General features: G+C 42.1%; 1 protein-coding gene across 3 annotated transcripts in view; it reads left to right on the plus strand.

Moving 5' to 3' along the window:
• The first annotated feature begins 8059 nt into the window (after positions 1 to 8059).
• The window catches only part of BICDL2 (BICD family like cargo adaptor 2), a 192151-nt gene continuing 184034 nt past the window's right edge, over positions 8060 to 16176 (plus strand). For 2 of the 3 annotated variants that reach the window (XM_053694503.1, XM_053694505.1), the window contains exon 1: positions 8063 to 8904. The gene's annotated coding sequence lies outside the window, so the exon portion shown is untranslated. Of the gene's footprint in view, positions 8905 to 16176 lie in introns of all 3 variants that reach the window. The other variant, XM_053694504.1, reaches the window with a different exon arrangement.

A 16176-nucleotide genomic window follows, 5' to 3' on the forward strand; every position in this document is an offset into this window, starting at 1 on the left:
ATAGTACATTGCCTGTTGCTGTTCTTTTAACATCTAATGTGCAAGATATACCTGTGAATTTATAAGAATTTATTGCTGATTCTATTCAGAAGGCTTTGTCTGCCATTCCACCTTCTAATAAATGTAAAGGTCTTTTAAAACTTCTCATAAAGTTGATGAAATTTCAAATGACCAACAACATACTGAATTATCCTCCTCTGATGAGGATCTATCTGATCCAGAAGTTCCTTCCTTAGATATTGACACTAACAAATCTACTTATTTATTTAAAATGGAGTACATTCGTTCTTTGTTGAAGAAGTGTTGATTATATTGGATATTGAGGAGACTAGTCCTCTTGATTTTTAAGCTAGTAAAGGTTTAAATTCTGTTTATAAACCACCTGTGGTTATTTCAGAGGTTTTTTTCAGTTCCTGATGCTATTTCTGATATGATTTCTAAGGAATGGAATAGGCCTGGTACTTCTGTTATTTCTTCTTTAAGGTTTAAAAAATTGTATCCTTTGCCAGCAATTAGATTGGAGTTTTGGGAAAAGATCCCCAAAATTGATGGGGCTATCTCTACTCTTGCTAAACGTACTACTATTCCTACGGAAGATAGTACTTCTTGTTATGATCCTTTAGATAGGAAACTTGAATCTTATCTAAGGGAAGCTTATTTATTTTCAGGTCTTCTTCTTAGGCCTGCAATTCCTCTGGCTAATGTTGCAGCTGCTTCAACTTTTTGGTTGGAAACTTTAGCGCAACAAGTATCGGATCATGATTTGTCTAGCATTGTTAACGTGATTCAACATGCTAATAATTTCATTTGTGATGACATTTTTTGTTATCATCAAAATTGATGTTAAATCTCTGTCTTTAGCTATTTTAGCTAGAAGAGCTTTGTGGCTTAAATCTTGGAATGCTGATATGACTTCTAAGTCCAGATTGCTATTTCTTTCCTTCCAAGGTAATACATTATTTGGTTCAGTTGGATTCAATATTTTCAACTGTCACTGGGGGGAAGGGAGTTTTTTTGCCTCAAGATAAGATCTAAGGGTAAATTTAAAGCTTCTAACCTAATTCTCCCTCAAGGAATCTGTTTCCAATTGGAAGCTATCTTCAAATTGGAATAAATCTAATCTGTTTAAGAGATCAAAGCCAGCCCCTAAATCCGCATGAAGGTGCAAATCTTATTCCAGCTCAGCTGGTAGGGGGCAGATTAAGATTTTTTTTAAGATGTTTGGATCAATTCGGTCCAAAATCATTGGATTCAGAATATTGTCTCTCAGGGGTACAGAATAGGATTCAGAGTAAGAACGCCTGTGAGAAGATTTTTTTCTCTCACGCATTCTAGCAAACTCGGTAAAGGCTCAGGCTTTATGTGTGCTAGGTACAATGTGTGCTAAGTACAATGTGAGCTAGGTACAATGTATGCTAGGTACAATGTGGGCTAGGTGCACTGTGTGTCAGGTATAATGAGGGCTAGGTACAGTGTGTGCTAGGTACAATGTATGCTAGGTACAATGTGGGCTAGGTGCACTGTGTGTCAGGTACAATGAGGGCTATGTACAGTGTGTGCTAGGTACAATGTATGCTAGGTACAATGTGGGCTAGGTGCACTGTGTGTCAGGTACAATGAGGGCTAGGTACAGTGTGTGCTAGGTACAACGTATGCTAGGTACAATGTGGGCTAGGTGCACTGTGTGTCAGGTACAATGAGGGCTAGGTACAGTGTGTGCTAGGTACAATGTATGCTAGGTACAATGTGGGCTAGATGCACTGTGTGTCAGGTACAATGAGGGCTAGGTACAGTGTGTGCTAGGTGCAATGAGTGCTAGGTACAGTGTGTGCTAGGTACAATGAGTGCTAGGAACAGTGTGTGCTGGGTACAAAGTGAATTAGGTACAATGAGTGTTAAGTACAATGTGTGCTAGGTACTATGTTTGCTGGGCACGGTGTGTGCTAGGTACGGCGTGTGCTAAGTACAGCGTGTGCTAGGTATAACGTGCTGCGTATGGTGTGGGCTGGGTACGGCGTGTGCAAGGTACAATGAGTGCTGAGTGCAATGAGTGCTAGGTTTAGTGTGGGCTAGGCACAATGAGTGCTAGGTACAGTGGGTGCTACGTACAGTGTGTACTAGGTACAATTTGCATCTCACTTGTCTCTGGAATTTTTTCTTGTTACCCACATTCCTAGATGTTGGCAGAACCTGCCCATTACCTACCCATTACTACATAGTACAGCAATTTTTTGCTGACTTGCTCTTTGGAACATTAAATTTAATTTATAAGCATCACCTCCCCCCCCCCCCTCCCATGTTCTGAGCCCACACTAGGGTTCAATCTTGGTGAATTATTTTCACCACAAATCCCTGCAATTTACTTATGATGTATCAATGTTTTGACAGCTATTGCAACCGGACCTGCGTGTCCGATCCTTTTTGTCTGTTTATGTTGGAACAGGGGTCCTGCGTGTCCCCAAGTGTTATCTTACATTCTAAAACTGAATAAAAATTCATTTAAAAAAATAAAAGGCTCAGGCTTTCCTGAAGTGTGTTTCAGACCTGGAGTTATCTGGGGTAATCATGCCAGTTCCGTTTCAGGAACAGGGTCTGGGGTTTTTATTCAAATCTATTGTCCCAAAGAAAGTAATTTCTTTCAGACCAGTTTTGGATCTAAAAATTTTGAATCGATATGTAAGAGTACCAACTTCAAAATGGTGACTATAAGGTCTATTCTGCTTTTTGTTCAGCAAGGGCATTATATGCCCACAATAGACTTACAGGATGCATATCTTCATATTCTGATTCATCCAGATTGCTTTCAATTTCTGAGATTCTCTATTTTAGACAAGCATTACCAATTTGTTGCTTTTCCTTTTTGGTCTAGCGACAGCTCTAGGAATCTTTTCAAAGGTTCTTGGTGTCCTACTCTCTGTTATCAGAGAGCGGAGTGTTGCGGTGTTTCCTTATTTGGACGATATCTTGGTACTTGCTCAGTCTTTACGTTCTGCAGAATCTCACACGAATCAACTACTGTTGTTTCTTCAAAGACATGGTTGGAGGATCAATTTACCAAAAAGTTAATTGATTCCTCAGACAAGGGTCACCTTTTTAGGTTTCAATATAGATTCAGTGTCCATGACTCTGTCTCTAACAGACAAGAGACAATTTAAATTGGTTTCAGCTTGTCGGAACCTTCAGTCTCTATTATTCCCTTCAGTAGCTATGTGCATGGAAGTTTTAGGTCTCATGACTGCAGCATCGGACGCGATTCTCTTTGCTTGTCTTTATATGAGACCTCTCCAGCTTTGTATGCTGAATCAATGGTGCAGGGATTATACAAGGATATCACAATTAATATAATTAAATCCCAGTGTTTGACTATCTCTGACTTGGTGGTTAGATCACCATCGTATAATTCTAGGGGCCTCTTTGGTTCGTCTATCCTGGACTGTGATCACAACAGATGCAAGTCTTTTCAGGTTGGGGAGCTGTTTAGGGATCTCTGACAGCACAAGGGGTTTGGAAATCTCAAGAGGCGAGATTGCCAATCAATATTTTGGAACTCCGTGCAATTTTCAGGGCTCTTCAGGCTTGGCCTCTGTTGAAGAGAGAACCGTTCATTTGTTTTCAGACAGACAATATCACAGCTGTGGTATATGTCAATTATCAGGGTGGGACTCACAGTCCCCTAGCTATGATAGAAGTATCTTGAATACTTTCTTGGGTGGAATCCAGCTCTTGTCTAATTTCTGTGGTACATATCCCAGGTGTAGACAATTGAGAAGCGGATTATCTCAGCCGTCAGACTTTACATCCGGGGGAGAGGTCTCTCCATCCAGATGTGTTTTCTCAGATTGTTCAGATGTGGGGTTTTCCAGAAATAGATCTGATGGCTTCTCATCTAAACAAGAAACTTCCTAGGTACCTGTCCAGGTCCAGGGATCTTCAGGCGGAAGCAGTGGTTGCATTGACACTTCCTTGGTGCTACCATCCTGCTTATATTTTACCGCCTCTAGTTCTTCTTCCAAGAGTGATATCCAAAATCATCATGGAACAATCATTTGTATTGCTGGTAGCTCCAGCATGGCCTCACAGGTTTTGGTATGCCGATCTTGTTCGGATGTCCAGTTGCCAACCTTGGCCTCTTCCATTTAGGTCGGATCTTCTGTTTTAAGGTCCGTTTTTTTCCATCAGGATTTCAAATCTTTAAATTTGAAGGTATGGGAATTGAAAGCCTAGTGCTTAGACATAGAGGTTTCTCTGACTCGGTGATTAATACTATGTTACAGGCTCTTAAATCTGTTTCTAGAAAGATTTCTTTCATGGTGTTCTTTTCATAAATTCACTTGGCATTCTTTCAGAATTCCTAGAATTTTTTCAGTTTCTTCAGGATGGTTTGGATAAGGTTTTGTCTGCAAGTTCCTTGTAGGGACAAATCTTTGCTTTTTCTGTCTTATTTCACAGATAGATTGCTAAGCTTCCTGATATTCACTGTTTTAACAGGCTTTAGTTTGTATCAAGCCTGTCATTAAATCAATCTCTCCTCCTTGGAGTCTTAATTTGGTTCTGAGGGCTTTACAGGCTCCTCCAGTTAAACCTATGCATTCTTTGGATATTAAACTACTTTCTTGGAAAGTGTTGTTCCTTTGGCCATCTCTTCTGCTAGAAGAGTTTCTGAATTATCTACTCTTTATTGTGAATCTCCTTTCTGATTTTTCATCAGGATAAGACTTCATTTAAATTATTTCCTAAGGTTGTGATTTCTAACAACATTAATAGATAATTTGTTGCCCCTCCCTTGTGTCCTAATCCTAAGAATTCTTTGGAGAAATTCTTCCATTCTTTGGATGTGGTAAGAGCTTTGAAATATTATGTTGAAACTACTAAATATTTCAGGAAGACTTCTAGTCTGTTTGTTATCTTTTCTGCTTCTAAGAAAGGTCAGAGGACTTCTGACGTTTCCTTGGCTTTGTTTGGTTTCATTCAGCTTATTTGGGGTCGGGTCAAGCCCTATTTCAGATAATTACAGCTCATTCTACTAGATAGGTCTCCACTTCATGGGCTTTTTAAGAATGAAGCTTCAGTTGATCAGATTTGCAAAGCAGCAACTTGGTCTTCTTTGCATACATTTACTAAAATCTACCGTTTTGATGTATTCGCTTCTTTGGAAGCAGTTTTTGGTAGAAAAGTTCTTCAGGCAGCTGTTTCAGTTTGATTCATCTGCTTATGTTTTAAGTTTTTTCTTTTCATTTAATGAGAATTAACTTATATTTTGGGTTGTGGATAATTTTTTCAGTGAGAAATGGCTGTTTTTATTTTTATCCCTCCCTCTCTAGTGACTCTTGCGTGGAGTTCCACATCTTGGGTATTTGCTATCCCATACATCACTGGCTCATGGACTCTTGCCAATTACATGAAAGAAAACCTAATTTATGTACGAACTTACCTGATAAATTAATTTCTTTCATATTGGCAGAGTCCATGAGGCCCACCCTTTTTGTGGTAGTTATGATTTTTTGTATAAAGCACAATTATTTCCAAATTCCTTTGTTGATGCTTTCGCTCCTTTCTTATCACCCCACTTCTTGGCTATTCGTTAAACTGATTTGTGGGTGTGGTGAGGGGTGTATTTTTATAGGCATTTTGAGGTTTGGGAAACTTTGCCCCTCCTGGTAGGATTGTATATCCCATACGTCACTAGCTCATGGACTCTTGCCAATATGAAAGAAATTAATTTATCAGGTAAGTTCTTCTTTCCTGTCATATTGGTTTCATTTAGAGTTTCTCACTTCTATCCCCTTCTGTTAGTTCTGATGAGTGTTTGTTATAGTGCTATAGTGAGGTCAAGTTTCTTATATACAGCCTTGGGGTGGATTTCTTTGGCTGTCGGGGTGGCAGGAATCATATCTGACAATTGTGTTTCCCTCTATATCTTTCCTATACAAAGCAACATCCTCCTTGATGTTATATCACCTGTCAGTAGCACAGGACAGACTAGCAGTGTACTATACACAGAGTAGCACAGGATAGACTAGCAGTGTACTATACACAGTAGCACAGGATAGACTAGCAGTGTACTATACACAGTAGCACAGGACAGATTAGCAGTGTACTATACACAGTAGCACAGGATAGACTAGCAGTGTACTATACACAGTAGCACAGGACAGATTAGCAGTGCACTATACACAGTAGCACAGGACAGATTAGCAGTGCACTATACACAGTAGCACAGGATAGACTAGCAGTGCACTATACACAGTAGCACAGGACAGACTAGCAGTGCACTATACACAGTAGCACAGGACAGACTAGCAGTGCACTATACACAGTAGCACAGGACAGACTAGCAGTGCACTATACACAGTAGCACAGGACAGATTAGCAGTGCACTATACACAGTAGCACAGGATAGACTAGCAGTGCACTATACACAGTAGCACAGGACAGACTAGCAGTGCACTATACACAGTAGCACAGGACAGACTAGCAGTGCACTATACACAGTAGCACAGGGCAGACTAGCAGTGTACTATACACAGTAGTACAGGACAGACTAGCAGTGTACTATACACAGTAGTACAGGACAGACTAGCAGTGCACTATACACAGTAGTACAGGACAGACTAGTAGTGCACTATACACAGTAGCACAGGACAGACTAGCAGTGCACTATACACAGTAGCACAGGACAGACTAGCAGTGCACTATACACAGTAGCACAGGACAGATTAGCAGTGCACTATACACAGTAGCACAGGATAGACTAGCAGTGCACTATACACAGTAGCACAGGACAGACTAGCAGTGCACTATACACAGTAGCACAGGACAGACTAGCAGTGCACTATACACAGTAGCACAGGACAGACTAGCAGTGCACTATACACAGTAGCACAGGACAGATTAGCAGTGCACTATACACAGTAGCACAGGACAGATTAGCAGTGCACTATACACAGTAGCACAGGACAAACTAGCAGTGCACTATACACAGTAGCACAGGACAGATTAGCAGTGCACTATACACAGTAGTACAGGACAGACTAGTAGTGCACTATACACAGTAGCACAGGACAGACTAGCAGTGCACTATACACAGTAGCACAGGACAGACTAGCAGTGCACTATACACAGTAGCACAGGACAGACTAGCAGTGCACTATACACATTAGTACAGGACAGACTAGCAGTGCACTATACACAGTAGCACAGGACAGACTAGCAGTGCACTATACACAGTAGCACAGGACAGACTAGCAGTGCACTATACACAGTAGCACAGGACAGACTAGCAGTGCACTATACACAGTAGCACAGGACAGACTAGCAGTGCACTATACACAGTAGCACAGGACAGACTAGCAGTGCACTATACACAGCAGCACAGGACAGACTAGCAGTGCACTATACACAGTAGCACAGGACAGACTAGCAGTGCACTATACACAGTAGCACAGGACCGACTAGCAGTGCACTATACACAGTAGCACAGGACCGACTAGCAGTGCACTATACACAGTAGCACAGGACCGACTAGCAGTGCACTATACACAGTAGCACAGGACAGACTAGCAGTGCACTATACACAGCAGCACAGGACAGACTAGCAGTGCACTATACACAGTAGCACAGGACAGACTAGCAGTGCACTATACACAGTAGCACAGGACAGACTAGCAGTGCACTATACACAGTAGCACAGGACAGACTAGTAGTGCACTATACACAGTAGCACAGGACAGACTAGCAGTGTACTATACACAGTAGCACAGGACAGACTAGCAGTGCACTATACACAGTAGCACAGGACAGACTAGCAGTGCACTATACACAGTAGTACAGGACAGACTAGCAGTGCACTATACACAGTAGCACAGGACAGACTAGCAGTGTACTATACACAGTAGCACAGGACAGACTAGCAGTGCACTATACACAGAGTAGCACAGAAGGGCTGACTTAGCCTATGTACAGTACAAGGGGAGCGGCCTGCAATAACCAGACATGTACTAACCTCTGAATCCTCCCACGGTAACCGCACCTGAGCTGTGTGTATGTTACTTGGGAGAGGGAGGAGGGACCAGTGAGAGAAGTTAGAGACAGACCTGACTAAATGACAGTCGTGAGACCGAGAGTACAGTGAGACAGCACAGTGTGAGCGAAAGTACAGTGAGACAGCACAGTGTAAGCGAGAGTACAGTGAGACAGCACAGTGTAAGCGAGAGTACACTGAGACAGCACAGTGTAAGCGAGAGTACAGTGAGACAGCACAATGTAAGCAAGAGTACAGTGAGACAGCACAATGTGAGCAAGAGTACAGTGAGACAGAGTACAGTGAGACAACACAGTGTGAGCAGGTGTACAGTGAGACAGAGTACAGTGCAGAGTGAGACAGCACAGTGAGACAGATTACAGTGCAGAGTGAGAGAGTACAGTGAGACAGCACAGTGTGAGCGAGAGTACAGTGAGACAACAGAGTGGGAGCAGGAGGACAGTGAGACAGAGTGCAGCACAGTGAGACAGAGTACAGTGCAGAGTGAGACAGCACAGTGAGACAGATTACAGTGCAGAGTGAGAGAGTACAGTGAGACAGCACAGTGTGAGCGAGAGTACAGTGAGACAACAGAGTGGGAGCAGGAGGACAGTGAGACAGAGTGCAGCACAGTGAGACAGAGTACAGTGCAGAGTGAGACAGCACTGTGAGACAGAGTACAGTGCAGAGTGATTCAGCACAGTGAGACTGAGAGTGCAGTGCAGAGTGAGACAGCACAGTTAGATTTAGAGTAGAGTGCAGAGTGAGACAGTTCAGGGATACACAAACTGATATACGGGGGGGGTCACACAGGGTGAGCGCAGATGGATTAGCAGGCTAAAGATTTTCCTGGGGAATGTGAGAGACCATCTGCTACTGACAAGGTAAGGGGCAGCCTGATATCAGCAGAAATAGACTGTAAGCTCTGCAGGCAGAGACTGAGGGGTAATGTCTGTGCATACACAGCGTGTGGGTGTATCAGTATTTCTGTATGTGTATTATGTGTCTGTATGTGTGTGTGTATCGGTATGTCTGTATGTTTATTATGTGTCTGTATGTGTGTGTGTGTGTATCAGTATGTCTGTATGTGTGTCTGTATGTGTGTATCAGTATGTCTGTATGTGTATTATGTGTCTGTACGTGTGTGTGTATCGGTATGTCTGTATGTGTATTATGTGTCTGTATGTGTGTCTGTACATGTCTTTATGTGTGTGTGTGTGTATCGGTATGTCTGTATGTGTGTCTGTACATGTGTCTTTATGTGTGTGTGTGTGTGTGTATGTCTGTATGTGTATTATGTGTCTATGTGTGTCTGTACGTACGTGTGTGTGTGTGTATGTGTGTGTGTGTATCGGTATGTCTGTATGTGTATTATGTGTCTGTATGTGTGTCTGTACGTGTGTCTTTATGTGTGTGTGTGTATCGGTATGTCTGTATGTGTATTATGTGTGTCTGTACGTACGTGTGTGTATCGGTATGTGTGTGTGTGTATCTGTTTGTCTGTATGTTTATTATGTGTCTGTATGTGTGTGTGTGTATCAGTATGTCTGTATGTGTGTCTGTATGTGTGTGTGTATCAGTATGTCTGTATGTGTATTATGTGTCTGTACGTACGTGTATGTCTGTATGTGTGTGTGTATCGGTATGTCTGTATGTGTATTATGTGTCTGTATATGTGTCTGTACGTACGTGTGTGTGTATCGGTATGTCTGTATGTGTATTATGTGTCTGTGTGTATCGGTATGTCTGTATGTGTACTATGTGTCTGTATGTGTGTCTGTACGTACGTGTGTGTCTGTATCGGTATGTCTGCATGTGTATTATGTGTCTGTATGTGTGTCTGTACGTACGTGTATGTCTGTTTGTGTATCGGTATGTCTGTATGTGTATCGTGTCTGTATGTGTATGTCTGTATGTGTGTCTGTATGTATGTGTGTGTCTGTATGTGTGTCTGTACATACTTGTGTGTCTGTACATGTATGTCTGTATGTGTATTATGTGTCTGTATGTGTATTATATGTCTGTACGTGTGTGTCTGTACGTACGTGTGTGTCTGTACATACGTGTTTGTCTGTATGTGTGTCTGTACGTGTATGAATGTCTGTATTATGTGTCTGTATGTGTGTCTGTACGTGTATGTTTGTATGTGTGTCTGTATGTGTATTATGTCTGTACGTACGTGTGTGTCTGTATGTGTGTCTGTACGTACGTGTGTGTCTGTATCGGTATGTCTGCATGTGTATTATGTGTCTGTATGTGTGTCTGTACGTACGTGTATGTCTGTTTGTGTATCGGTATGTCTGTATGTGTATCGTGTCTGTATGTGTATGTCTGTATGTGTGTCTGTATGTATGTGTGTGTCTGTATGTGTGTCTGTACATACTTGTGTGTCTGTACATGTATGTCTGTATGTGTATTATGTGTCTGTATGTGTATTATATGTCTGTACGTGTGTGTCTGTACGTACGTGTGTGTCTGTACATACGTGTTTGTCTGTATGTGTGTCTGTACGTGTATGAATGTCTGTATTATGTATCTGTATGTGTGTCTGTACGTGTATGTTTGTATGTGTGTCTGTATGTGTATTATGTCTGTACGTACGTGTGTGTCTGTATGTGTGTCTGTACGAACGTGTGTGTCTGTATGTGTATATATGCTTGGGTCAGTGTGTGTGTTTGTATGAACCTGTATGTATATGAGTACACATGTATGCATGAATGAGTGCAAGTATATGTGTATTTATGTATGTATGAGGGTATGTATGTGAGTACATGTGTATGTATGCATGTGTATTTATGCATTTGCGTGTATGAATGTATGTGTGTACGTGTAGGAATGTGTGTAAGTAAGCACGTGCGTGTGTATGTGAGCATGTGTATGAATGTGTGTAAGCATGTGCGTGTGTATATGAGCATGTGTATGAATGAGTGTAAGTAAGCATGTGTGTGTGTATGTGAGTATGTGTATGAATGTGTGTAAGCATGTGTGTGTGTATGTGAGCATGTGTATGAATTTGTGTGTGTGTGTGAGTATGTGTATGAATGTGTGTAAGCATGTGAGTGTGTATGTGAGTATGTGTGTGAATGTGTGTGTATGTGAGTATGTGTATGAATGTGTGTACGCATGTGTGTGTGTGTGTGTATGTGTGTGTGTATGTGTGTGTGAGCATGTGTATGAAAGTGTGTACGCATGTGTGTGTATGTGTGTGTGAATGTGGGTAAGCATGTGTGTGTATGTGAGAATGTGTATGAATGTGTGTAAGCATGTGTGTGTGTGTATGTGAGCATGTGTATGAATGTGTGTAAGCATGTGTGTGTGTATGTGAGCATGTGTATGAATGTGTGTAAGCATGTGTGTGTGTATGTGAGCATGTGTATGAATGTTTGTAAACATGTGCGTGTGTATATGAGCATGTGTATGAATGAGTGTAAGTAAGCATGTGTGTGTGTATGTGAGTATGTGTATGAATGTGTGTAAGCATGTGTGTGTGTATGTGAGCATGTGTATGAATTTGTGTGTGTGTGTGTGTGAGTATGTGTATGAATGTGTGTAAGCATGTGAGTGTGTATGTGAGTATGTGTGTGAATGTGTGTGTGAGCATGTGTGTGTGTGTATGTGTGTGTGAGCATGTGTATGAAAGTGTGTACGCATGTGTGTGTATGTGTGTGTGAATGTGGGTAAGCATGTGTGTGTATGTGAGAATGTGTATGAATGTGTGTAAGCATGTGTGTGTGTGTGTATGTGAGCATGTGTATGAATGTGTGTAAGCATGTGTGCGTGTATGTGAGAATGTGTATGAATGTGTGTACGTATGTGAGCATGTGTATGAAAGTGTGTACGCATGTGTGTGTATGTGTGTGTGAATGTGTGTAAGCATGTGTGTGTATGTGAGCATGTGTATGAATGTGTGTAAGCATGTGTGTGTGTATGTGTATGAATGTGTGTAAGCGTGTGTGTGTATGTGTATGAATGTGTGTGTGTGTATGTGAGCATGTGTATGAATGTGTGTAAGCATGTGTGTGTGTATGTGAGCATGTGTATGAATGTGTGTAAGCATGTGTGTGTGTGTATGTGAGCATGTGTATGAATGTGTGTAAGCATGTGTGTGTGTATGTGAGCATGTGTATGAATGTGTGTAAGCATGTGTGTGTGTGTGTGTATGTGAGCATGTGTATGAATGTGTGTAAGCATGTGTGTGTATGTGAGCATGTGTATGAATGTGTGTGTGTGTGTATGTGAGAATGTGTATGAATGTGTGTAAGCATGGATGTCTGTTACATGCACCAGACACCCTATCAGTATAACCTTATACATACCCCAGGTACTCCTGTATTCCCTTACAGTATGTGTCATTACCACCTCTACTGGATGTCTGTTACATGCACCAAACATCCTATCAGTATAATCTTATACATACCCCAGACACTCCTGTATTCCCTTACAGTATGTGTCATTACCGCCTCTACTGGATGTCTGTTACATGCACCAAACACCCTATCAGTATAACCTTATACATACCCCAGACACTCCTGTATTCCCTTACAGTATGTGTCATTACCGCCTCTACTGGATGTCTGTTACATGCACCAAACACCCTATCAGTATAACCTTATACATACCCCAGGTATTCCTGTATTCCCTTACAGTATGTGTCATTACCGCCTCTACTGGATGTCTGTTACATGCACCAAACACCCTATCAGTATAACCTTATACTTACCCCAGGTACTCCTGTATTCCCTTACAGTATGTGTCATTACCGCCTCTACTGGATGTCTGTATCATGCACCAAACACCCTATCAGTATAACCTTATACATACCCCAGGCATTCCTGTATTCCCTTACAGTATGTGTCATTACCGCCTCTAGTGGATGTCTGTTACATGCACCAGACACCCTATCAGTATAACCTTATACATACCCCAGGCACTGCTGTATTCCCTTACAGTATGTGTCATTACCGCCTCTACTAGATGTCTGTTACATGCACCAAACACCCTATCAGTATAACCTTATACATACCCCAGACACTGCTGTATTCCCTTACAGTATGTGTCATTACCGCCTCTACTGGATGTCTGTTACATGCACCAAACACCCTATCAGTATAACCTTATACTTACCCCAGGCACTCCTGTATTCCCTTACAGTATGTGTCATTACCGCCTCTACTGGATGTCTGTTACATGCACCAAACACCCTATCAGTATAACCTTATACTTACCCCAGGCACTCCTGTATTCCCTTACAGTATGTGTCATTACCGCCTCTACTGGATGTCTGTTACATGCACCAAACACCCTATCAGTATAACCTTATACATACCCCAGGCACTACTGTATTCCCTTACAGTATATGTCATTACCGCCTCTACTGGATGTCTGTTACATGCACAAAACACCCTATCAGTATAACCTTATACATACCCCGGGCACTCCTGTATTCCCTTACATTATGTGTCATTACCGCCTCTACTGGGTGTCTGTTACATGCACCAAACACCCTATCAGTATAACCTTATACTTACCCCAGGCACTCCTGTAATCCCTTACAGTATGTGTCATTACCGCCTCTACTGGGTGTCTGTTACATGCACCAAACAACCTATCTGTATAACCTTATACATATCCCAGGTACTCCTGTATTCCCTTACAGTGTGTGTCATTACCGCCTCTACTGGATGTCTGTTACATGCACCAAACACCCTATCAGTATAACCTTATACATACCCCAGGCACTCCTGTATTCCCTTACATTATGTGTCATTACCGCCTCTACTGGGTGTCTGTTACATGCACCAAACACCCTATCAGTATAACCTTATACATACCCCAGGCACTCCTGTAATCCCTTACAGTATGTGTCATTACCGCCTCTACTGGATGTCTGTTACATGCACTAAACACCCTATCAGTATAACCTTATACATACCCCAGGTACTCCTGTATTCCCTTACAGTATGTGTCATTACCGCCTCTACTGGATGTCAGTTACATGCACCAAACACCCTATCAGTAAAACCTTATACATACCCCAGGTACTCCTGTATTCCCTTACAGTATGTGTCATTACCGCCTCTACTGGGTGTCTGTTACATGCACCAAACACCCTATCAGTATAACCTTATACATACCCCAGGCACTCCTGTATTCCCTTACAGTATGTGTCATTACCGCCTCTACTAGATGTCTGCTACATGCAGCAAACACCCTATCAGTATAACCTTATACATACCCCAGGCACTCCTGTATTCCCTTACAGTATGTGTCATTACCGCCTCTACTGGATGTCTGTTACATGCACCAAACACCCTATCAGTATAACCTTATACATACCCCAGGCACTCCTGTATTCCCTTACAGTATGTGTCATTACCGCCTCTACTGGATGTCAGTTGCATGCACCAAACACCCTATCAGTATAACCTTATACATACCCCAGGCACTCCTGTAATCCCTTACATTATGTGTCATTACCGCCTCTACTGGATGTCTGTTACATGCACCAAACACCTTATCAGTATAACCTTATACATACCCCAGGCACTCCTGTATTCCCTTACAGTATGTGTCATTACCGCCTCTACTGGGTGTCTGTTACATGCACCAAACACCCTATCAGTATAACCTTATACATACCCCAGGCACTCCTGTATTCCCTTACAGTATGTGTCATTACCGCCTCTACTGGATGTCTGTTACATGCACCAAACACCCTATCAGTATAACCTTATACATACCCCAGGCACTCCTGTATTCCCTTACAGTATGTGTCATTACCGCCTCTACTGGATGTCTGTTACATGCACCAAACACCCTATCAGTATAACCTTATACTTACCCCAGGCACTCCTGTATTCCCTTACAGTATGTGTCATTACCGCCTCTACTGGATGTCTGTTACATGCACCAAACACCCCATCAGTATAACCTTATACTTACCCCAGGAACTCCTGTATTCCCTTACAGTATGTGTCATTACCGCCTCTACTGGGTGTCTGTTACATGCACCAAACACCCTTACAGTAAATAATTGCTTCTTCCCATCACTCTGGTGCCTGATGCCTTGTAACCTGAGATCATGACTAAGTATCTTGCTGCTTTCTCATGTGCACCAGCCAGTAAAGCTTATAACTAAATCTAGGTCAGTTCAATAAGTGTAGTGTGTTATACAAAGTTAGTATATCATAGCTTTGTGTGTTATACAGAGTAAGTAGATTGTAGCTTTGTGTGCATCATCGTGTATGTCAATAGGTCGCTCCCTGTCACTCCAGCAGTGCAGGTCTGACCTGTCCCATGTCTGAGTTTCCCCCACACCCTGAGCTGGCATGCAAACTGTCAGTTTCTGCTTTTATTTCCCTGTATCTCAAATTAGCTCATGTAATATGTCAAAGGGAAATACACTAGGAGTATGCTCCAACTTAACCAGTCCCTGATTTATCGTAAATAGCGACATCACTAAACAATTTTAATATTTAGTGAATCTGCTGCAGAGATTAATATAAGAATTGTCAAAGACGGTACATTAATGGTAGATAGGGGGAATCTCAGTCACTAGGGAAGAGGGTACATTAATGGTACATAGGGGGAATCTCAGTCAATTGGGAAGAGGGAACATTAATGGTACATAGGGGGAATCTCAGTCAATTGGGAAGAGGGTACATTAATGGTACATAGGGGGAATCTCAGTCACTTGGGAAGAGGGTACATTAATGGTACATAGGGGGGAATCTCAGTCAATTGGGAAGAGGGTACATTAATGGTACATAGGGGGAATCTCAGTCACTTGGGAAGAGGGTACATTAATGGTACATAGGGAGAATCTCAGTCACTAGGGAAGACGGTAGCTTAATGGTAGATAGGGGGAATCTCAGTCACTAGGGAAGAGGGTACATTAATGGTACATAGGGGGAATCTCAGTCAATTGGGAAGAGGGTACATTAATGGTACATAGGGGGATTCTCAGTCACTTGGGAAGAGGGTACATTAATGGTACATAGGGGGAATCTCAGTCACTTGGGAAGAGGGTACATTAATGGTACATAGGGGGAATCTCAGTCACTTGGGAAGAGGGTACATTAATGGTACATAGGGAGAATCTCAGTCACTAGGGAAGACGGTAGCTTAATGGTAGATAGGGGGAATCTCAGTCACTA

This window comes from Bombina bombina, chromosome 11 (assembly GCF_027579735.1).
Source record: "Bombina bombina isolate aBomBom1 chromosome 11, aBomBom1.pri, whole genome shotgun sequence".
Classification (NCBI taxonomy): domain Eukaryota; kingdom Metazoa; phylum Chordata; class Amphibia; order Anura; family Bombinatoridae; genus Bombina; species Bombina bombina.